Source organism: Protopterus annectens, chromosome 5.part0, assembly GCF_019279795.1.
Source record: "Protopterus annectens isolate FY-2018-M chromosome 5.part0, PAN1.0, whole genome shotgun sequence".
NCBI classification, from domain to species: Eukaryota; Metazoa; Chordata; order Ceratodontiformes; family Protopteridae; genus Protopterus; species Protopterus annectens.
This window is the reverse complement of record NC_056735.1, coordinates 1,215,508,910-1,215,532,909: the sequence shown is the minus strand read 5'-3', so window position 1 is coordinate 1,215,532,909 and position 24,000 is coordinate 1,215,508,910.

Below are 24,000 nucleotides of genomic sequence, written 5' to 3'. Positions count from 1 at the left end.
AACTCATTTGTCCTGGGTAATGAGTTCCCAATTCTTTGCATGAAGAGCAATCTTTCCCCCCAAAGGGGCAGTCAGTTGATAAGTGCTTGGAAATTTTAAAAGCAAGTCATTGAGACAGTTTACGATAGGGGGGAGTCTTATTATTCCCAGGCTTGGAAGTGGAGGCCCGCCATTGCTTAGTTCTGAGAGTCCCCTGGGACTGAAAAATGGGGTTTTCGCTGCGTCTGGGTTTGGCTTGAGAAGACCTGGAAAGGACCAATTCTTAGAGGGCCAGTGCCTACTAAATCTAGGAGGCTGAACCTGTAAAAAAATCTTTAACAGTTTGCACAGATTTTGCTTTATCTTCCATCTTTTTAAGAACGTCCTCAGCCTTGTGGCCAAACAGGTGGTCCTGATTTAAAGGAGCATCCAACAATTTAGCTTTAACATGATCAGGCAAAGAATGCTCCTTAAGCCAAGCATGCCTTCTGAGCACAGACCCAGTAACAGCAGCCCTGTAAGTGGCCTCTAATTAATCAAAACCACATTGCAAAAGTATGTTTTCCAACTTGTTCGGCAGAATGCATTACATCCTGCAATTCTTTATTTTCCACACAGTCAGGAATAAACATCATTTTCTGTTTAAGCAGTCCAAGAATATATTTTAACATATGAAACTGGCAGTTTAAAGCCCTAATGGCCAAGGTTGCAGAACTATAAACCTTCTTACCCCATCTATCAAGCACCCTGGAGTCTATCAGAAGGGGTAGGATTTTTAGCAGTAGAAGCCTTAATGCCCTTGGGCCCCTGTGAAATAGTCTCTGGATCTGCAATAGGATTTTTGAAAAGGAACTTGTGGGACTCAGGGACCCTGTAGTACTTGTCAGGTTTTCTGGGAGCAGGAAGCAGGGAATCAGGGGCCAAACTAGATTCCGAGAAAGCATCAACAGTGTCTAGTACAGGAAGAATAGCTAAAGGATTAAGCTGACGTTGGAGAAGGAAATCCCAAAGCCTCTTTTTTGAATCAGAAAAATCCTGGCTTTCCCAGTGGAAATCCTCCCTTAAAGTATGTAAGGTTTCCATAAAGAAAAATCCTCAGGAGGAGAAGCAGAGGGAATAGTCCTCTGCATCAGAATCCTTATAAGTAGGTAAGGGCAAATCCAGATCATCAGAAGAGTCAGAAAAAAACTGAATATTGATCAGAAGATTCATAATCAACCTCAGTCCTAGGCTTCTTGGGGGGGGGGGTTGGCCACCCCTGATTAGAGTCATTAGATCTTCAGCCATTCTTATCATTTGCTTTTTAGGCACAGAGGCCTGAGCGTCATTTTTAGACATGGATGGAGATGTAGGCTTAAGTAAAGGAGACATCGGTTTAATATGCAAGCCCGTAGGCCTGAATACACCCTCAGAAGCCGGTGCCTGCACAGCGGCTCCAGACCCATCCCAGGTAGAGACATCCACAGGTTCCATAGATGAAGCATCTCGCGGCATACTGGACTCCGAATGGGTCTCAGTAGAGGCCTGCAAATCAGAAGTAGCGGGCATCAGGGGCTGCGAAAGCACCTCAATGAGTACCAGCGAACTGGCGACTGGCTTAGCAGAAGCGTCGTCTGCAGTTTTGGGCCTCGGCGGCCTGTCTCTGTCTTTATCTTTGCGTTTTTTTGGAATCCCGGTAGTCGGATGGCTAACCAATGACATTTCTGGATAATTAAACCGAGAACCGAAATATTTATAGGCGAAAATATACGGACGATGGATAGTGCGCTGATTAAATAAAGCACAAAACCAACAGCAAGGTACATTGTGGTCGGGGCCTAGGCAAGGAATACAGTACGAATGAAAATCTTTGAGGTATTTGCTTTCAACAAGTAATGCAATTAACTTTTACTGACATTGGTAAGGTGCAAGAAAAAGTTTCCCCAACAGGGTACTTAGCTTTAGTTGACAACTTTGGTTATAAAACTCAAAAATTAAAATCTCAGGAGTCTGCCGACTGGCACTTGCTTACTGCTTCGGGCATCGCACAGCAAGAAAGACTGATGTAATGGCGTCGGCTGCATGTTTTATACCCCTGACAACCTGACGTCATGGAAGAAGGTACAACAACCGAAGCAGAACCCAAGACTTTGTTAAACAGGCTGACTGATGGCTACCTGCAAGCAGATAACCCAAATATGACTGTGAAACACAAAGAAAATCATGTACTCCAGCAGCAGAGAGTTTTTCCTTCCTGCTCGCAACGGGTTAAAGTGTCTTTTCCTTTGGGTCCAAAGAGTGAGGAACCATCAAAAGTGGCAATAGTAAAGATAGACTTAAAGGGCTCTGCAAAATTGCACAAGCACATCCAGGAGAGTCTCCTAAGGGAAACTCCGGAACCCGCTGCCCTGCTTGCTCCATCTGCTGCGTAGGATATGAGCCTCATGCAGGAGTTGACAATGGAATTTAAGGTGGACAACTGGGAGGAGACCACCTCATTCACTCCCACAGCTAATGAACCTTGTAGAGCATCTCATAGCTCTTTCAGGAGATCTTTTTGTAGCCTTGTAAAGTGGGATAGGTAGCTCAGTGATCTCCGTGAGAATGTCGCTGACGAAAAGACATGCTTCTCGTATCTGTCCATCATTTGAGAGTCTTTTTTCGGAGGATGAACAGTTGAAGTCTCTGCAAGTTCCTTCTTGGTGGCTGCTGCCACCACCATAGCATCTATGGGTAACCCCTTGGTTAGAAAATCCTTACCCGAAATTTGTTTGGACTCTGAGGGAATGGCTCTGTTGTGTCAGGTGACTCCCACGCTTTTCACTTAACCAGGTCCATTAGCTCATCAAAAGGTGGAGACACCCAGTAAGCTGAAGATTGAGATCCAAAAGCCTTCAGGTACACTGACTCCTCATCAGAAGGGGTGATTGTCTGCCAGTCGCCTCTCTGCTTGAGGATCTCTAGAATATCTGCAAATGAGATATCAGAGGATGACCGTGGGGACCCTTCTGACTCATCGAGATCAGTGTCTGAAGTGACACTCATCTGGGGAGTCAACGCGCTTCCTCTTGCAAGTTCTCTTCTAAGGTGGCTCCTCAGAAGAGTATTTTGGGGAGGCCTTGGAGTAGAGGGGTTTGCCCATTGGGGGATCCTGAGGTTCTGGATATCTGCTGTCCTGTGGAATGGGTGGTGCCAATACAGTAGTCTGTGCCTTAGGGGGACGAGTACTAGTATACTTCTGTGGTGCTGAATCGGTAGACACACTCATCAGCTCAAAGGCAGATACCGCTGGCTCTGAAGACTCTCTCAGCTCCAGAGAGACAGAGGAAGGCACCAGAATCAAGATGGGACCTGAGGCTGATGTCGGAGTTGAGCTAACCTGGGCCACACTCTGAGGGGTAGACTTGGCACCGAAGATGATCGGGGCCAAGAATCGCCCCCAGGGCCGACTGGGGAACCCCAGACAGCAGCGACAGTGTTGGCACAGATGTCGGCTTCGTGAACACCGAAGGGGGTCCTGGAACAGAGATCCCACAGTAAGCTGTACCAAGAACTCTGGCTCCGAAGGACCAACTTGGCTGGGAGGAGGAACAACAATGGGTATAATGGGTACAGTAGGCTCAGAGCCCAAATGGGTGGGAGCAGAGAATAAATTTAGTCAGCACTGGCGACTTCAGGAGTATGCGCACCACCCATTCCATGTCATCGCCTGATAAGCTCCTGGTGGAGTTGGAATATATAGATGGAGAGCGAGACCTGTGCAGGACTGGAGACCTCAACATTGGAGAAACTGGCAAAATATCCATACACCGGCTTCGAGTACAAGTATCTTGCAGCTCAGAGGACTTTGGAGCCGAAGTACCAGGCCAGTATGACCTCCGACGTCTCCGAGGACTGTGGGGCAGAGGAGGTAGTGGCCATGGAAATTTTTGGAAGTTTGACTAGTGGCTCAGACTGAGCCGATGTTGCAGGTGAATGTCTTTTTTGAGACTTATCCTTTTTAGATGGAGAAGAAGAAGTGGAAGAACTATGGATGGCTTCCTCAAAAGTCGGCTTTAATAGCCCTTTCAGAATCAGTCTCCTTTCCTGAAGTACTCTTGCACTGAAAGAGTGACAAAAAGTGCAGTTTTCTTGAAGGTGAATAGCACCAAAGCAATAAACACATAACATGTCCATCTGTGATGGACATTTTTTGTGAGCACTTCTGACATTTTTTAAAGCCAGAAGGCTTATGTTCTCTCTCTTTTGGGTCTTTGGACATAGTTAAGGTAAGACTGCAAAAGCAACAAGAAAAAATTTAGCTATTAACTAATTAAGAGCTAAAGCTACACGAAACAGTAACTACAGGAAACACAAGGTAAAGACAATCGGGGAGAGAAAAATAGGACCTCTAACTCAAACGGTCCTATTTTCTAGACAAGACGATAATTAACTGCAAGCCCTCTAACTTAAATGGGCAAATAGCTCTCTAAGTTAAACGAGCTACAGATAAAACTAGCAGACAGAAACAGCCGCCACTACAAAGGATACCAATAGGCCTACAAAGCGACGCTAAAAGCCGTGTTAAAGGGGAAAAAACTATCACTATCTAATAGAAAGGCACAATGAATTACATACAAGAAATAAGCTATTCGCAAATATAACAATTTTGAGGAAAAAGTAATAGAAAATTTGTCACAACTTCACCATGGCCAAGATGAGTCCATCTAACCTCGTAAAGCAACAAACAAGATCTGGGGAATTGCAACACTGCATTGTGGGATACCTTCTTGCCAAGAGCCAGGTTTGAGACTTTTAGCTATGTATTCGGCTGAGTCAGAGCCGACAAACGGCTCCCAACCCATCATTGTAAGAATGAATCTTCAAAAACGGCACAAGACTTTCTGAAGAAGTTTGGAGTCCCAAACGAAAAGCGCTTAAAAGTTTGTGGTTTTTACCTTGTATTCGTGTTAAGTTGGAATTTTATTCTGTACTGTGCAATTAAATCCAGTGTGGAGAGGAGCCGCTTGTCAAATTGTAAGAATGAAGGCGAGATAGAACATAACATCACAAGTTATCTTCTGTCTCATGAATATGGATTTCAATGTACTAATCATACCTGTATTTCTTTCTTGTTTGATTACTTCAAGTGATTTTATTCATCTCAAGTGGATTACTGTTCAACATCAATGAAATGGAATAAATCAGCACCTACTCTGTTGCACAAACAATGTTAACTGGGGACCATTACATTTATTTTTAGTACTATTATGGAATGCATTGTAGATGGCACAACTCTGAATCAGTCACTCTCCCATGCAGCTCTAAATAGCACTGGAATTAACATGACCTGGCTGAAGCAAGATGCATGACATCTAGCAGTGTGCAATCATACCTAAAAAAGGGTTACATAAACTATCAGGTCGGGGTAATGGCAGTAGTCTTGCAAACAGACTGGCCCCACTATATGACATGATGTGATTTCAGGGAAAGCAACAAGGAGGTAACTTGACCAATGCTATGCACGTTCACAACTACAAAAAAGTACAGGGCCAGACAGCAGCCCATGTAACACCACGTCAGCAATTTGCCATCTCATTTCTTCATAAAAAAATTGTAAGAAAATAGGGAGACAGGAGTCAGAAACTGGAAACAGCAAACAGGGAAATAAACACAAGGGAAAGAGCAAGCAAACAGCTGGAGGGAAGAATATTTTTTCTGAGGGACAGGCTCACGTTTTTCTTAATAGGAGGAGAGGGGAAGAAAGAAGGAAAGAAAATAGAGACCTTGAAGATTTTGTTAAACAGTATTGTAAAAGGGGGGGGGCACCAACATCTTAGAAGCCGGGTGGAGTGGCTGCACTACACAAAGATGGTAAAGACCTATCGGACGGAGATCCTTACAGACCCATTTCAATTTTAAACCATTAGTATGAAGTGTTTGTCCATACTAGCTAAAATAATTGCAAATGTGCTGCCAAAATTGGTAGATATGGGTCAATGTGCTTTTATGGAGGGAAGGCAAACATTTGACATTAATAAAACAATGATAATCCAGAGGGGAGAAGAATGGAAGAAAATACTGCTATTGGTGGATTTTGATGCAGAGAAAGCGTTTGACAGAGTAAGTTGAGGTTTTAGGAGTAGGGCGATGGAATCGCTGCATTCCCTGATATAACAGTAAAGTTAATTAGGAGGATATATGAAGGATCAGAGGCAAGAATAAAACTGGGAAGATTCCTCTCTTACTACTTTGTGAACAGGAGGGCTGTACTCTTTCCTCAGTTAACTGCTTTATATGTAGCGCAACAGGCAAAGTAAATAAGGGACTCAGAAATACAAGAATATACTCAGTATGGTAATCAAGAAAACACGGCTTTATTTGTAGATATTACCTTGCACCTGATAAATCAAGAAAATGATATTTCAGCATTGTGGAACACTTTTGTGACAGTTTCAGGTCATTTTTGGGGAAATAAAATTAAAGAAGATAAAACAAAGGCTACAACCATAAATAAAGTACCCATAAATTCATACAGTCAACAATACCTATACCTATGGGTACATGACAAAGTATTTAGGAGTATGGGCTAAACAGGAATCTGCTATGGCAGCTAAGATATGTGGAAGAGACCAAACAAAATATAATACAAAGCTGAGAAACTGAAAGTGCTGTTTTATGTATATGGACTTTAGTTCCCTTAGTTCTATACACACGTCAGGCATATTTGTATCAACCACAGTTGAAGTTGAGGAGAGCAATTAATAAAGAATTGAAAGACTATCTGGGAGGAGAAGAGGGCAGGATTCACGTGGGATAAGTTGAGTCATCCAATAGAACAAGCTGGCAATGGATTACCTGATTTAAAGGTATATTTTACAGCTACACAGTTAAGGCTGTAATACATAACCCCTAGCAAAAGATTACAATCAAAAGTGAAAAAGGATGATGTTGAAGGGAGGGGAGTGAAGAAATAAGGACAGAGGTGGATTTTGGATGCATGTCTTTAAGGAGAATAACAACAACCAGACAGATTATTATATTCAAAGTAGCAGAAAATATTCTGATAACTAAGCCAACACGAGACTGGAGAAAAAATATTTTGTGAATAGGGATGACTGGAAGTAGAAGTACAGAAAATAGGCAAGAGGGGTTAGAATTTACTGAAAAAAATAAAGCAAAGGAACCAAGGAACTGGGAGAAATAACTAGACAAGGTAAAGCAAAAAAACTGGGACGAGGCCAAGAAGACGTTTGGACTGCAGGCTGACGACTGCCTTCCTGCAAAGGACTGATAGAATATAGGCAAGGTGAAAGGAATAAAGGAATCCTAAGTGAAAATGCCTGCTCTGGTAGAATTTTGAGATGAATCTGGAAGAAACTGTTGTCAAAAAAGGTTAATTAGTAGCGCATATAAAATACTGCACAATAACTATAAGAATCCAACAGAGGAGGCTAGAAAACATTGGAAAGAAAGACTGGAGAAACACTTTAGAAGGGAATAATGGACATGTGTATGGCTCCCTAGTATGGGACACAACCCAGAGCGATTAGGATTTTTGCTTGGAAGTGTTTTCATAGGTAGTTTTATACCCTAAGCTGACTTCAAAGAATTTTCCTGAAGTACACAACAAATGTTGGAGGCACGAGGGCAAAGAGAGATAAGTGGGAACTTAAATATTTGGTGTAACGAGTAGGCAGATTTTAAAAATTCTCCTTACGAGTAATAGGGTGAGTAACCAAGGGAAAATATTCTTTTTGAGCTAGGACACAGGCTCTGAATCATCTAGACTTAGTAAGGCCTTAGGTTTAATTTTGTTGGCTGCAAAAAAAAAAAAAAAAAAAAATGCAATTACTAGAAAATGGAAGTCAAAATTTAGACCAACTGTATTAAGTAATGATTATAATAAAAAAAAAACTAAGGATATTTAGAAAAGGAGAGGCGTATTTTAGAGAAAAATAAATAGGACTTATTGGAACAACACTTGCACAATAATGTTCTGGAGGAGGAGGAATGACTTTTAAAGAAAGGTAGGAAATGAGCAAATTATGTTATGTTGGATTGATAGAAATAAGAGATATGTGATTTATAAATGTATGTAAAAGGAAAAATGTCAATAAGGTTTGGTTTCTTTTCTATTAATGTATGTCTGCCTATGTCTTAAGTGATAATTTTAAAAAAGTAGTTTAAAAAAAAAAAAAAAAAAGGAGGAGATGGTAGAAAGGAGCTGCTGTGTGAATGAAGATGGAGACTGCAGATAAGGAAACGGGCAATTCAAACATACAGCAGAGACAGATTGATGGGAGAGGGCTGATACAAGAGGACCACAGAAGAAATATGTAGACAGTGGACAATTGGCAACAGGGAGGAATGGACTCCACAGAAAGCAATCTGAGTGGCACAAAGTAGGAGAACATTATTACTGGGACTGGGAGCACAGAGGGCCTAATATACTGTCCCTGAGAGGGAAATCCCTCACATTTCATTCATCTACATGGCTTCATGGAAGAGCACTGACTCTGGTGGCCCAATGGACTAGGCAAGCTGTGTGTAAAACTTAGTCGGCTGCACAAGGATATGCTCCAAGCTTCCTATAAGCACATTTAGTTGCCAGCTCACCTTAGCCATCACAAGCTGCCTCACTTGCCATGGCGTGACCCAAGGAGACCCCTCTAGACTTTTCTCAGAGGAGGAACCTTCAAGCTCCTTTCTGGAAGGTTATCAGGAGGCTGCCAGTGTGCCATTTGTTTCAAAATTCACAGTGTGACTTCTGTCACTTAGTCAAGACAGTCTGGATAATGCTGGTTATTCATCCACAGGGACAGTCTTAACAGATCAGATCATGATGGCTGGCTCCTCATCTGAGACTGCACCAAAGCAGGCCTTGAAGAATGAGAAAAATAAAGACAGGGAAGAGAAAGAATTAACAGATTATTGTCCACATATCAAAAGTAATTCTCCAGTTCACCTACTCAGACTTCTTAATGAAATTCACCAACCTATAGCCACAAGCCCATCCAGCCACAACACAACTCCAAAACCTCCCCTATTTTCCCCAGTTCTTATATTAAGCATATTGAAGTAAAACACAGTAACAGTTGTCAAAAACATTTGACAGTCCTCCAAAAGTAAACGGTCTCCTCACCTGGATCATCTGTGTCTGCAAGGATTACATCATAGCACACCTCCAGCACATTCAGTTTCTACCCATCACAAGACACAAAGCCATACTTATGGAAATTTGCTTTAATAAAACATATCAAACAACCCAACCCTGCCAAACACTCACATTATCATCCAATCACTATTCTTACCATTCTGCAAAAATCATCAAAAAAATTGTTCTCACTCAGTTAACATCAATCAGAGTATAAAGTACGGTTGCGTAAAATCTTATAACAGCAGATATCCTTCCCTTTACTGATGCAGTATTCTTTACATCTGGGATTCCCTGGTTAGCCTTTGGCTGCTTTAAGGGTACACTATACATCACATGCATGCTTCCTTGCATATGGTAAGGCATAAAGGTGCCGTCCAGATTTACCATCCTCAGAATTGAAAGCCCCAGTAGTAATGTCACTCCAAGGAAATCCAAGAGGTAACCAGTACATCCACAAGAAAAATGGACTGGGGGAGGGAGGAAATGAATACTGAAACAGTGAAGGGAATGACCTCTACTGTTATAGTAAGATTTTACACAACTGTACTATGTCCTTCCATATCACCGTTGCAGTATACTTTAAAATAGGGAGAGTGCCAAAGCTTAGGAAGAAACTTGGGAGGAGGAAGGACTAGCAGAGCTCTCTAGGAAGCCAAGAAGGCTGGCCCTAGCAAAACCAGCTCTAGCTCTGGAAATTACATCCAACTTGCAGTGCTTGGTAAAGTATGCACAGAAGTCCAATTAACTGCCTCAACAATAGAGTAAGTACCCAAACCCTTGAAAAAAGCAGCAGAAGAAGCCACAACACTAGTAGAATGAGCTTTTATAGATGAAGGAAGGCTCTTACCATGAAAAGTATAACAAAAAGAAATAACCTTTGAAATCCAAGAAGAAATAGTTTGCTTCAATACAGCTAATCCTAGGGGCCTAGCATGAAAAGACACTAACGATTAAATTTTCTAATACACTTAGTCTTATCCAAGTAAAATCTGAGTTGACTAAGCACATTTAAAGTATGCTGGACTATCTCACTGGCAGATTGTGGAGAGGGGGAAAAAAGCAGGCAAATGAATAGACTGATTAAGTGACAACTCATTAAACACCTTGGGCATAAAAGGAGGACTAGTACACAAGGACACGCTGTCCTTAAACACCAAGAAAGGAGGAGAAGCCATAAGGGCATGAAGCTTAGACACCCATCTGGCAGAAGTAAGGGCCAACAAAATAACAGTCTTCCAGCAGCAATGTTGTAAGGAAGCTGAAGCAGCAGGGTCAAACAGAGGCAGAGTCAATTTCTCCAAAACAAAATTAAGATCTCAGGGAGGAAAAACAGGCTTCCTGGGAGGCATAACATGAAAGATGATATTATGGAATTTAGTTCAAAATCTGGAAGCTAATGTAGGAGATAAAGGCAAACAAGTAGAGATGGCCAATAAGTGGTCCTTAAAAGAATAAGCCAACCCAGAATTGGGCAATTCACACAAAGAAGAACCAAAGCAACATCCACAGAAAGTGGATTCAGGTTATGAGAGACTCAACAGAAAACCTCTTCCACTGGGAAAAATAGGATTTCCTAGTATTTGGTTTCCAGACCTCTTGCAGAACCCTAAGCACATCCTCAGAAAAAAGGTTTGTGGAATCAAAATCCTATTGCCCACAGTGTCAGTTGAAGAGTGAACAGGTGTGGATGGATGAGAAATCCCTTGTCTTCTGTGAGTAGGTCCACCCTGTGAGGTAACTTGTGATGAATGCCCTTGGCTAAATGCAGAAAAGGGAAATAATGCTGTCTCAGCCAAAAGGGAGTCATCAACAAGATCTTGGGAGCATCCTTTTGAATTTTGAATAGGACTTTTGGAATGAGGGGAAAGCATAAAGAAACATCCCCTTCTAAGAAAAAGAGATGGTGTCCACCTTCCACACCAGAAGACCCGGGACTAGGCAAAAAAGACAAAGAAAAAGAAAAAAGAAAAAAAAAAAGGCAGTAAGCTGTCTGAGAGGAGGCAAATAGATCTACTTGAGGAATACCACACTGGTGGACAATGTCAAGAAACACATCCTTGTAAAGCATTCATTCAATGGATTGAGTTAAGGACCTGTTCAGAGTGTCTGCCACAATGTTTTGGACCGAAGGAATGTAAAATGCCTGAAGAGTCACTTGATACTGGACAGCAAGATCCCATACTAAGAGTCCCAACTGGCAAAGAAGGTAATATAGTCTTCCCTCCCATTTGTTTACATATCACATCACCATGGTATTGTCTATAAATACCTCGACAGGTCCTTGGGAGAAAAGAGGATGAAAAGCCAAGCTGGAAGACTCATCACGCTGACGCTGATGTACTCCTTCTGTTAAAGAGGAGACCAGACCTTGGTCTTGGGTCTTGGTCTTAGGGAGCCAAAAGCTGCTCCCTATCCCACATCTGAAGCATCCGTCAACAGCTCTTGAAATGGAAAAGGGGGATGAAAAGGGAGTCCTGTGTTTAGACAACTGGTAGATCCACCATTGCGTTCCTTCTTGAGACAAGGTAGAAGAGGAACAACAAACTCTACAGAATATGTGCATGTTGAAGCTAAACTGACTTCAGTAACCACTGAAATGTTCTCATGTGTACCTTGGCCAGAGGGAGCATAGGGATGGTGGATGCCTTGAAACTGAGTTCCCAAACTTGCTGGGTGTAATGAAGGCCAGAGAAAGAAGAGTTTGAAAGAAAAAAATAAGAGTTAAGGCCATGGGAGAAGGCAGGGATGCCAGCATAGACAGTGAATCTTACAAACCAGAACATGGTCCTGAGAAGCCTTTTTGAAGTTGATTGTAAATCCAAGACTATGAAAGAGAGCTGGCAAAATCTAGATTTTGCAAAAGGATCTCTGGGGAGGATGCCTGAAACAGGTCATCCAAGAAGGGAAATACCTAGATTCCCTGAAGCCTGCAAAAAGCTATCACAGGAGTGAAGCATTTGGTGAATGGCCTTTCTACTGACCCAAGGGTAAAGAGCAAATCAAAGAACTGAAAATGCCAGGAAGCAACAGAAAAACACAAATGTCCTGAAAGGAGGATGGATCAGAATACGCCGATAAGCATCCTTGAGATCCTGAGACACCAAATAAGCCTGAGAAAGCAAAAGAGGGAAGAGATTCTGAAGGGATTACATTTGAAAAGTGGGCACCTTCAGAAAAAAAAGTGTTTAGATGAGAGAGGTCTAGAACTGGTCTCCTAGGACTCTTTTTTTTTTTTTTGGTACTAGAAACAACCTGGAGTAAAATGCCATCTCCGTTTGCAACACAGTAACCTCTTGAATAGTACCCAGTCAAAAGGTCTCTAAACACCTCTGGGGAAAAAGGGAAGTTGTTCCCAAGGAGGATGAAAAATGCCCATAAAAGCAGGAAGGGATTTCCACACCATGAAACAACCCTGACGAATAATAGACGGAACCAATTAATCATGAGTAATCTGTAGCCAAACAGGAAGAGAGAAAGCGATGCAAAGAGAAAGAAATGTAGCTGTGAAGAATCGGACAGTCAGACAGCACTTGGCTTATCTGGAAAGGAAGATTTCGGAGTTTGTGGGGTCTCAGTAGCCTAAGCAAGGGAAGCCTGCTTGAAACCCTTTTTGCCCAGAGGAAGAGGGGAAGATTACCTCCTCACAAAGGCTGGCTTATTGGGGTAGACTCTCTAAAATTTAAAAACAGGAGAAACAAGCAAGTTTGAGTTCCTGTAAAGACTTCCCCGTACCCTGAAGGGACTAAAGCAAATCAGCAGCAGTTTCCCCAAACAAGTGCAATATCAAGAAGGGCAGCCATCAACTTCGCCATGATATCAGGCAATGGTTGAAGCTGAAACCAAGAACACCTAATCATCACTGAGACAAAAGCAGCAGCCCTAGAAAAAGCATCTGTTGCATCACAGCTACACTTGATGGAATGACAAACCACCTGTGAAGAAGTCCCTAACAGAGAAAGAGCAAAAGGTTTACCCTCAGAGTGTGGGATATCAGAAATAACCTACCAAGCCTAAGATAGGAGAGCCAACAAGTACCTGGACATATGGGTCTGATAAGTAATAGCCCTAAAAGCCAAGCCAAGGCGTAAACCTTCTTACCTAGCCTTTCCATGGTTCTGCTATCTTTAACAGAAGGCAGTAACTTGGGCACCACCAAGCGATCTGCAGCAGGACACTTGAACAAAAAGTTACAGGTTCCTTGAAAAAGGGTGATGAGAATAAGGAGCTTTAGAGGAATTGGAAAATGCATCCAACAAAGCAGCCAAAACAGGAGGAATAGCAGAAGGTTTAGGAGAGTCCATCTGCAGCACGTCATAGCACCTCTTTTACATCTCAGAGACTTAAGCATAATCCCATTTTAAAAATTCCATCATCCTAGAGATTGTGTCCCCAAAAGGAATTTCTTCAAAGGAAGTATCAGGACTGGTAAATTCCTCTTCCTCTGACCCACAGTTCGAAGGAGAAGGAATTTGAGAACAGTAAGCAAAGGATTCCTCCATCAGAAACCAACTCCACTGCAGAATCTTGTTCCCTGGGTCTTTTAAGTGGACCAAGACAGTGCTGGAACTGAAACTCCGTGAAGAGGTTTCAATGCCATCAAAGCATTAAACAAACTCTGAGTGAAGGCCTGCCACTCACTCTATGGATCCCTAAGGGTAGGAGAAACAGGTTTAGATTTTTGTTTATGTAATGGGACATCTGACTTGTAAAACTTGGAAGGCTCTGCCCTATAACAGGATAACAGTAGTAGGGACTTCCTCCCTGACTAGAAACTGAGGAACACCTCTAGAGCCCTCAGAAATGATAAATTGTGGTTCTTCCTGAACATCCAGAATGGACGTCTGCAAAACCTCATTGAACATGCTTAACACAGAATCCCCACCAGCCTCCAACCCAGTTGCGGCAGAAGAATCTAACAAAGCCAGGCAAACCTCTGTCACTCACCTCGGGAGAAATCTCCAGCAAAGATTGGACAGTGGAAAATTCCAGCCTAGGATTTTTAGCCTTCTTCCCTGATAGCTGACCCTTGGGGCAGGAAGTTCCATCCATTGTATCTTTAGCGAGAAGCTTAAGTTGCTAAATCTCTATATAAAATGCTAAGAAAGAAAGCCTACTAAACAGAGTTTTTGGTACAACAGCCTGCCAGATGGAACAGGACACAAGGTCACTTGAGGTGCCCAAGGCAAAACAAACACTGTTCGTGGTATTCTTTATGTGGAATCTGTTTCCCACACTGGCATTTGCCCATCTTGGATCACATGAAACTCCAAAAGAAACCAAAAGAAAAGAAAAAAAAGAAACTCCAATGAGGCACTTTTCTGCAATAGCTTGGAAACCAGCAACAGAATTGTAAGCGTTCAATCCAATAATCGAGAGATGGTGTTTGAACTGGCAGCAAAGAAGTTATGAAGATGGTATGTCCAGACTTCACCTTTATGCCCTACGCTACAAGAGGATCATACATATGTGTGATGTACAGCACATCATAAAGCAATCCAAAGCTTTGGTATACTGGCCAGATGTTGGGCTGCCCAAGGCAGGCAATCCCAGATGGAAAGAATACTATAACAGTGATATGGAACAACATTTTCCTCCCTAACATGGATTTTCTGGTGGGAACACACCAAAAGCCCTATGGAACCAAAATGAGGATATCCTACTAAAAACTGACAAAAGGTGAGTCAAAGGTGCCAGACTTAACCTGGAAAAAGCTTTCAATCTAGTAGATCCCAATCTATTTCTGTACCATTTATTTGCTATAGGCAGGTAAACCAAATACTCTACCATATTTCCAAAGCTATATGCCTAATCAGCACTTCCATTTTATAATTCTTTCCTCCATTTCTCTCAAATAGCCAATCTGAAGCAAAATATTTTGAGGTAAGTACTAGTCTAGTTAACCTTGCAGACCTTTTTTAAACCTAGCTACTTTCACTTTCAAATTGGAAAATCAAACCCTGTACACTGTGCTTGTGAGGTAAACACCTTAGCCATTATAACAACTCCCCTCAACATGGGTCTGTTCTTGTCCCTCTCTTTTTCTCAATAAATAAATTGCCTCTTGATCTTCCTCGCCTCTAACTCTTACTGTATATGTTGAAGACATGGTACTACACAAGACAAACCTCTCACAGCTTTACAAAAACAACTTAAATCAGACTTCCTCAGACTGATTCACTGGATCAGTAACAAACCTGTAGACAGTTCATCCAAAATAAAAAAACATGGTCTTAAACACAAAAAACTATGCAAAGCTATTCTGCACTACAAGTCACCGAAAACAACGTCACTACTGAAAACATTAATTCATTTTAACAGCAGGAACATCACTGGATTCTTCTCTCAGCTTCTCCCTTACACTTATGCAAAAGAAAGAATTTAAGTCCATTACTTTCTGGGCTAACAAACGTTGCCCATCCCTCAAAAAAACTTAGAAATCACAGTAGGAAAAGGCATTTTACTACCTCAACCACAATATAGCCCTCCCTTAACAGCACATACCTCAAAATGAACTCAAACTCTCAAAAGCTCACCACTTATCAAAAGAAGGCCATAACTGTGGAAAAAAAAAAGAAATAGCTTCTTGTCAAAAGGACGACCTTCTCAACCAACTGGCATTACCACAAAATCAAACCTTCTCTCCACTAGTTTCCAAATTAACATGACACTCCTTAACCTAAAACCTTAGAAACCTTGACCATTCTGCACCCTCATTACAGGCTCCTCAAACGAAATTCCAATGCACAAGTCACTCCTATTTACAATGTTCCAAAATCTGGGAATCCATACCAACCTCATTTACAGATACATTTTCTTACTCAAATTCCAATCATGGCTGAAAATGCAACTCCTGAAAATAGTTAAATGTCAGCGTAATATCTCAAACCATTATACCTAATCTGGCATTTTCCTCATTTTCTCTGCTTTAACTCCTTCATACTGAATATTCTTGTCATATTATGCACTGTTAAAGTACTTAAAACTCTTAAGTCTGTATTCTGAGCAATCTCAGCCACCTATATAACCCTCTAAGATACATTAGTCTACAACTATATGCAGCAGTGCAATGCACGTTTTATAAACATGCTCACTTATGACTGAGAAACCGCAAAGGTGTTTAGGTCTATTACTATATACAATTCCTGTACATTTTCAATAATTGTATAAATTATATGCACTTTACCTCTTACAATACATCTCTACAACGGTCAGATTTTAATGCTTTAACGAGCAGAGACAAACTTAATTTCCTTATTTTTTGCACCCCTTCTGGTTCATGCTGACTACCCTAGTGAAACCATTCATAGAAAGATCTATAAGTCATTCCTACTGCCCCAGACTATCTCCTTTCTAATACTGGGAGCAGTGGAGAACCTGTTGTTCTGTAGGTGTCAAGCTATTTATTGCTTCCATGCAGAATTTTTTTTCATTTATGAGCTTACCCCTTAGTATCCCCCTTTCCTCTGTATTTGCATCTTACATCTATAGGCTACTCCCCTCCATGGGCCATGCTTCTCTGCAGAGAACGCCTAGACAAACATCGTCCCCCTCAGGATAGGCATGCCCATCCCTATCTACGAGCATCTTAAGACACCCAAAACCACAAAATTAAACCCAGGTCGTGTGCTCCACAGTTACGGCTTTAGCAAAGCTGCTGGTTTGAAATAGGTCATTAGTGATCAATGCTTTACCACTGTTAAAAGTTAAATAATGATCAACATATACATAACTGTAAAAAGCACAACCCTGCCACCTGGAGAGCCTATCTTGGCTCCTCTGTCAGGTTTGTTTGTTCATCACAGCTTACTCCTTTGTTGCAATGTATAAAACAAAACTAATCAGTACTACACATGTTGTTCATACTCAGAAAGCTATTATAGCAATATGTTGCACAGTGCATGTACACAGTCAACCCAAGTATAGAAAACTTAAAACAGGACATTCGCTCTCCCTGCTTAAGTCCAGCTTCTCAATGGCAAAGAGGGTCGACGTGACACCTCTATAGTTCACTGTATTGATACCTACACTGCTCATTACAGCAAGTGCTGCTTGTGACTTCATATACTTCCCAGCAGGTGAACGTTAGGCATCAGTGGCCCATCAGAGATGCCCAGCAACTGCTCCCCATACATCCTGTGTAGCAGGTAGAAAAAGGCCTTTGTTCCTTCCTGAATAAGGTGGTAACTAATGCTGAATTAAACACGTGTAGAGGTCATGCCCATTCTTAAGGATAGAACAAAGAGGAAAACGGTAAGCCTCCGCTGCAAAGCTACACTTAACATGTATTACTAGGCAGTAAGGTTATGCATATAAAAGTATCACTAACATGGACAGCATTTTAGGAGCTGTGTGGTATTTCTGCACAAGTGCTTAGTGAACATGACCCATCAGCCCATTCAAGCAGTCAGGCAATGTAGCACTGACAGTAACTGACAACACAGTGTGTTATGGCAGTGATTCGAGAACAATCATGCTGTTAGCCTAATCACCATGCTACAAGGCCCTATATGCCTTGACAAAAGGTGTAGTTACAATATGTCGGTGAACCAGTCAGGGATAACAGAGTGGATAATGGATATCACCCTCATATAGGCATACTGATAGCAGTCAAAACATCCAATAATAATTGTCAGGACTGCATACCCACATATGGCGGAAAGGACAAAACAGCAGCAATTAAGTGAAAGTACTGTCCATGGGGTAGTTCAGCGTAAGGCCATGACAAGGTATTGTTCTTGTTTTTGGTTGGGGTGAAGGCAGACAAGACTTACTGCAAAAGGACATGACAGATTACTATCCTCATGTTTAAAACATGTTTATGTGCCTTACTGAGAAATTCCAGTTGAGTAAAGACACTTCAGCCGAAGCCTGAGAAGAAAAGTTTCACACTACATACATTACCACAGTTAGTGAGTTGTTAAAAACAGGCAACACAGCACTGAGCTGTATACTACTTAAGACGTAAATCATTCGGCACAGCATATAGTACATGCAGCATGTTAAGCTTGCACATATATTTACAACATTCAGAATTATTTTAGTGTACAAGTATATAATTGTGTTTTAATTTTAATACAGAGAAGAGGAGTGGTTTCGGCCCCAGAAATTGTAGTTTATTGGCCATTTGAGCAGTTTTTCCATCCCTTTCAACTTTCTGGTTTAACAGCCCATGTTTGCATTCAAGATTCGTTCAGCGGCGCCAAGTTGAGGTAAACTATTACTGGTGCCAGAAGGTCTGCTCTTAAATTTTTCCCTTGGATCTTGCTAGTTCTCGATTGCACTTCAAATAGCCTAATCGCTTTGCACTTCAACTATTTTTTGTAGAAATTATTATAGCACACCTAAGTGCCATAAGCACTAGTTCTTCATGGAAAGAGATCCAGTACTTAGTAGTTATGACCACTACTCCTGGCATGATTAAAAAGCAGTTTCCTGTACTTTCTCCTATTAACCTGGTGCACTTGAGCATTCTGAGGCAGTGAAGTAATTGCCTCATGTATACAGACAACCCTCTCCTCTTACTTCCCAATACTCAGACTTGTGAGAGACGCACTTAAATCACCAAATTGGAAACTATGCACTCTCCAGCCAAGACCGGACTAGCTGGTCAAAAGGTCAACACCTGCACCACATGGAACACATTAACCTCCACAACACCCACCATCACAGCTCTCACACAAACCACACACCCAACTTCATAGAGGCTCTCAAAATTTTACCCAAACAGCAGAGACCTCCAAGACAAATGCTCTAGACCACTACAACACAGCACAAACCATAGGACAAACAGCTCATCTCCACAGTGTGCCCCTCAACCTAAGCCCCTAAGACTAAACACCTAGCCCAATATACTAATCATAAGTGACTCAAAAGTGAGGGACACAAATGTCCCACTCATTAGGTTGAATAAGGAGAAGGCAACAGTCAACTGTCTACGTGGTGCCAGAACCCAACACAACACATGCAGTCAGGTCACTCCACAAGTAAAAGCATGACTCTCTCTCACTGTCCATGTGGGTGTGAATGACCAGAGATGCACCTCCCTGGACTACATGGAGAGACATGGTGGAGCTCTCGGATTATGTGGCCCAGGCAGGTATGACACTAGCCCTAAGAAATATCCTACCATCAGTCAGAATGATACAGCAGTACAAACAAAAAATGACTGACAAACAATTGGCTAAGTTTCTAGTCTCATTCTAAGGGAATCCAGTATCTGTCTGCTTTGGATGACATGACTGACGGACCTCGATGCTTTCCGGAGATGGCCTACATCAATCAACCTTGGGTTTACAGGTACTGGCAAAGACTCTTGCCACCCCTACAGTGCCTTCTTTAGGTGGTGTTCCAAAGACCAAATTACCACCACAACAGCTATAAATAAATCACTCTAAGCACTCCTCAAAATGGAGAACATAGACATGTGTGCTGTAATGGAGACCTGGTTTAAAAAAGCAGAAAGCAGCCCTGTGCTACGAGGCTATAACTCCTTCCACACCTTTCGGACTCTAAACATGGACCAAAGCTCCAAAGATGGTGGTGTCTCCATATTCATAAAGGATATGCACACCTCCAGACTAGTAGCCCAGCATAACGCATTGGATATACTTCAGGTACAACTAACCTTGGATAAGACTGTGATCTAGGTCATAGCCTGCTATAGGTCCCAAACCATGTCGCTTAACTCTCACTCCATGTTCCTAAGCACTCTGGAATCTGTCAAGGTCCAACCCAACACTCACACTAGGAGACTTCAACTACCGCTCCATCAACTGGGAAAACTACTAAAGCACCAATACACAGGCCCAATGCTTCCTGGAATTCATCAATTCCAGTGTCATGGACCAGCTCATTCTGACCCCCACTAGAGGAAGCAACATCCTTGACATGGTTATTACTGACATGGGTGACCGCTGCTCTACACCAACAGTCAATCCCTCCCTGGTCAGATCCGACCGTAAACAATTCACCATGGAAATTCACATCTCACCCACACCCGCCACAAAGGTAACCACCTTGAAAAACATCTCCAAAGCTGACTTTGGACTCATAAAAACAGAGGTGGCTAACTTCACGGCATCCATGCCAATGGAAAATAGCTGCATGATTGCTAAATTATACACCAATGGACTGTATGAACATGTACATAAATGCATGGAACTAGCCATACCCAACAAAACCAAGACACTCTCTTCCAAAAAAAAGGAAGCCAATCTGGTGGTCCCCTGCCATTAATAAACTCTGCAAGAGATGGAAGAAACTGGTGCAAAAAAAGGCGAAGTCCCAAAACTGGGAAAAACTCCCTTATTAGCCTCAACAAAAAGTTGAGATCCCTCATCAAATACTCTAAAGCCAGCTATGAAAGCAGAATTGCGGCAGACACTAAAAACGATCACAAAGCCTTCTATAGTTTCAACAACATCAACGGCAATACCCAGATTTGCTCAGAGTTACTGCACAATGGTAACTCCTACACTGAGCCAAAATATGTTGCCAATGTACTGGTCGACAGATAAGTGCCAAATATACCCCTCTCCCCCCAAGGGACCAATCACAATACCAGAAAAATGCCAGGCACCCATCATTACTGCAGCACAGGATAAAGCTGCATTTCCAAGGCCAAGAATACAGCTTCCATGGAACCTGATAATATTCCTGCCTGTGTCGTACATGAACTATAAAGCGAACTTGCACCACATCCGTGTACCCTGTTCAGTCACAGACTCACTACAGACTTAGTCCCTATCGAATGGCACACTGCTACAATCATACTTCTCCAAAAAGGGGGAGTGACTACAGACCCTGGGAAATACCGCCCCATTAGCCAGATGAGTCTGATATGTAAAGCTATGGAGCGCATCATCATGGGCCTGATTAACAAAGATATAGGAAATCTCCAAGCTCTAGAGCCCATGCAGGTTGGCTTTGTGAAAGAGATATCGTGTCTGCTCAACCTGGTTGAATTTTTTGAGTCAGTCACCAGAGATGTGGATGAAGGTAAGGCAGTGCATACAGCCTACCTCGATCTGGCTAAGGCCTATGATACCATTCCTCATTCGGGAATAATTGCTAAACTCACCAATCTAGGAATCCACCTCTATATCACTTGGTGGGTTGCAAACTGGCTCTCAGATAAAACACAGTGTGAAAGTAGTGAACTCCAAGTCAGACTGCCAACCAGCTACGAGTGGAGTCTCAGAGGGATCAGTCCTGGATCCTCTCCCGTTTGGCATTTACTTCTCAGAAGTCCAGGCCAACAAAAAGGGACTCAGGCTGACGGTTTGCAGACGACTGCAAGCTCGGAGCCATTATTAACTCCCCAAGTTATGCAGATATCCTATAGAAAGGCCTCACTGAAACCAATCACTGGTGTCAAAACCATGGCCTTAAGCTTAATGCCATAAAAGGCGTGATCATCCTCTTTGGGAAAAACTCTATTCCCACAAATTACCACATCGATGGGAGTCCCCTGAAGGAGTTATAAGAGATCTGGGGACGCAGGTTGACAGCAACCTCTCCTTTGACCACCACATTGCCAGTGTGGTCAAAGTCCTTTTATGTGGCAAATTTCATTACAAAGGGTTTTGCATTCAGGAAGAAAGAGGTCAGTCTCTCTCTATTATTCCCTCATTAGACAAATAGCGTATAATGTCCCATTTGGCATGTAGCTCACTAGACAACTGCAACAGCTGGAGAGGCCACAGAAGTACCTTACGAAGAGGATCTTGGGCATTAAACACATGTCCTACATGGAGACTCAAAAGACTCCAGCTATTCTCGGTCTCATATCACGTACTTGGAAGCAATCTGTTTGACTTGCAAAGACATTTCTGACCCAGCTCTGTTAGAAATGCTACATCTAAAGAAATCCCAATCCCTCCACACCACACGCTTTAGAGACCTCAACCTCAATACCACAATCAACAGAACATGCTGGAGGGACAGGTTCCTTACCCAGAGACTGCCCATGCTCTAGGATAAACTTCCCATACATATCCTAGAGCACCTCGATGTCCCTATTAAAGAGAAATCTTGATGAGTGGATGGGTAATAGAAAGTTCACTCCGGGGATCACTCCAGCGGCTTTACTTGATAGAGGCACTGGGAACCAACATCGGTCAGCACAGTGCCAGGGCAATTCTATGGGCTAGGCTTGTAAAGGTTCCAGTGCCATTAGCCTAGTACACACCTATGAACGTATGAACATATGAGGTATTACTACATTTTATCCAAACAACTGCATTTCACTTGAGACCTGTAGTTACGAGATTATTATAGTGAAGTGGAAAGATTTTATAGTGTTAGTTTAGTACGACGGCAGAGGGACTCAGTACTGGAAATGGTATGAACACAGTACCATTTTTTGTTGGGTATGTTTTCACTGAAATTTTAAAATCTAGGTGGGGTGACAATATGAACAACAAAGCTTAATAATAGGGTTGTTAAAGTGTAAAACTATTTTGTTGATGGGTATGTTTTCAGTGAGATTTTTAATTGTAGGTGGGATGAGATATTTCTGACATCTGATGGAATAGAGTTCCACAGTTTTACAAAATACAGGCAATCTCAATTAAGATTCTTAGATTTTTAAGCGAGTAGTAGACTTAGACTCACTAAGTGAAGTTTTTTGTGGGGTGTGTACTACTTTAATAAATGGCTGATAAGGCATCTGTCAGGAGAAAAGACAATGTTGTGGGCAGTCTTAAAGGAACAATCCCAGAGTCTAAATTTCTTTTTTTTTTTTCAAAACAGGTTTATTATTTTAACATACAAGAGAAATATAACAATTTTATACAAGTAATTAAAAATAGATATGATTATAACATTCAACAAAACAACTAAAGTATTTACAAAGACATCCACTACAATCAGATCAATTAATTAAACTAAAATACCATGCTATTGAAATTAGGATTTTTTTAACAAATTTTGTAAATTATCCCATACAATATAATAAGATGTTTTTCTAGTTGTTCTTGACCTAATTGTGTTTATTTCCATATGGCACACTATATTCATAACATTTTTAAATTCATTGAACGAAGGAGGTATATCTGAAATCCAATTTCTGGTTATTATTTTCCTAGCCAGTGCTAGAATAGACCATAACAAGGGAAGCTTAACCTTTTTAACACTTTGAGGTACAGGAGTGTTGAATAATATAAGAGATTTAGAAATAATGAAATTATCTGTAAAAAGAGCCTGCAAAAATTCATTAACTGACTTCCAGTATTCTTTCAATTTTATACAGTCATAAAACATATGAGCCCATTCAGCATTAATTTCTACATTACATCTCTTACATAGATTATCTTTATTATTTATTTTATTCATCATCAAAGGTGTATAAAAAGATCTATTTAAAAATTTCCATGTATAAAGTCTCCAGACAATGGAAGACGTAGTTCTATAGGCAGATTCCAATATATATTGTTTAACTTGTTGATTTGGTGGGTCCCCATTAATAGAAGTGAAATAATTCCAGTATGTATCTACACTGTAAAAAGTTTCTTGTCTGATAATTTTATGTATGTATGAAAGTTTACCTTTATCAGAAACTTTATGTTGTAAATTTAATATCAAGTAATCAATCAGTGTTGGAATAGATTCTTTACTGTTATAGACATTAGATCTATTTTATTAATGAGATGTTGTCTAAAGGTCTGAACCTCTAACCAGCAAGTTTCTCTTAGATCAAATTCTTGTTTTAAGAAATCTAGATTTTTAACTTTATTATCAGATATCAACTGATACTAGTACTTTAGATCACTATCTATAGCTAAATTAGTTCCATCAGAAGTAGATGACAAAAGCATACCCTGAGTATACATTATAGGGAATATAATAAAATTCCATTCCCTATACTTAGGTGCATGAATATAAAGTTAAAAGCTTTTTAATTT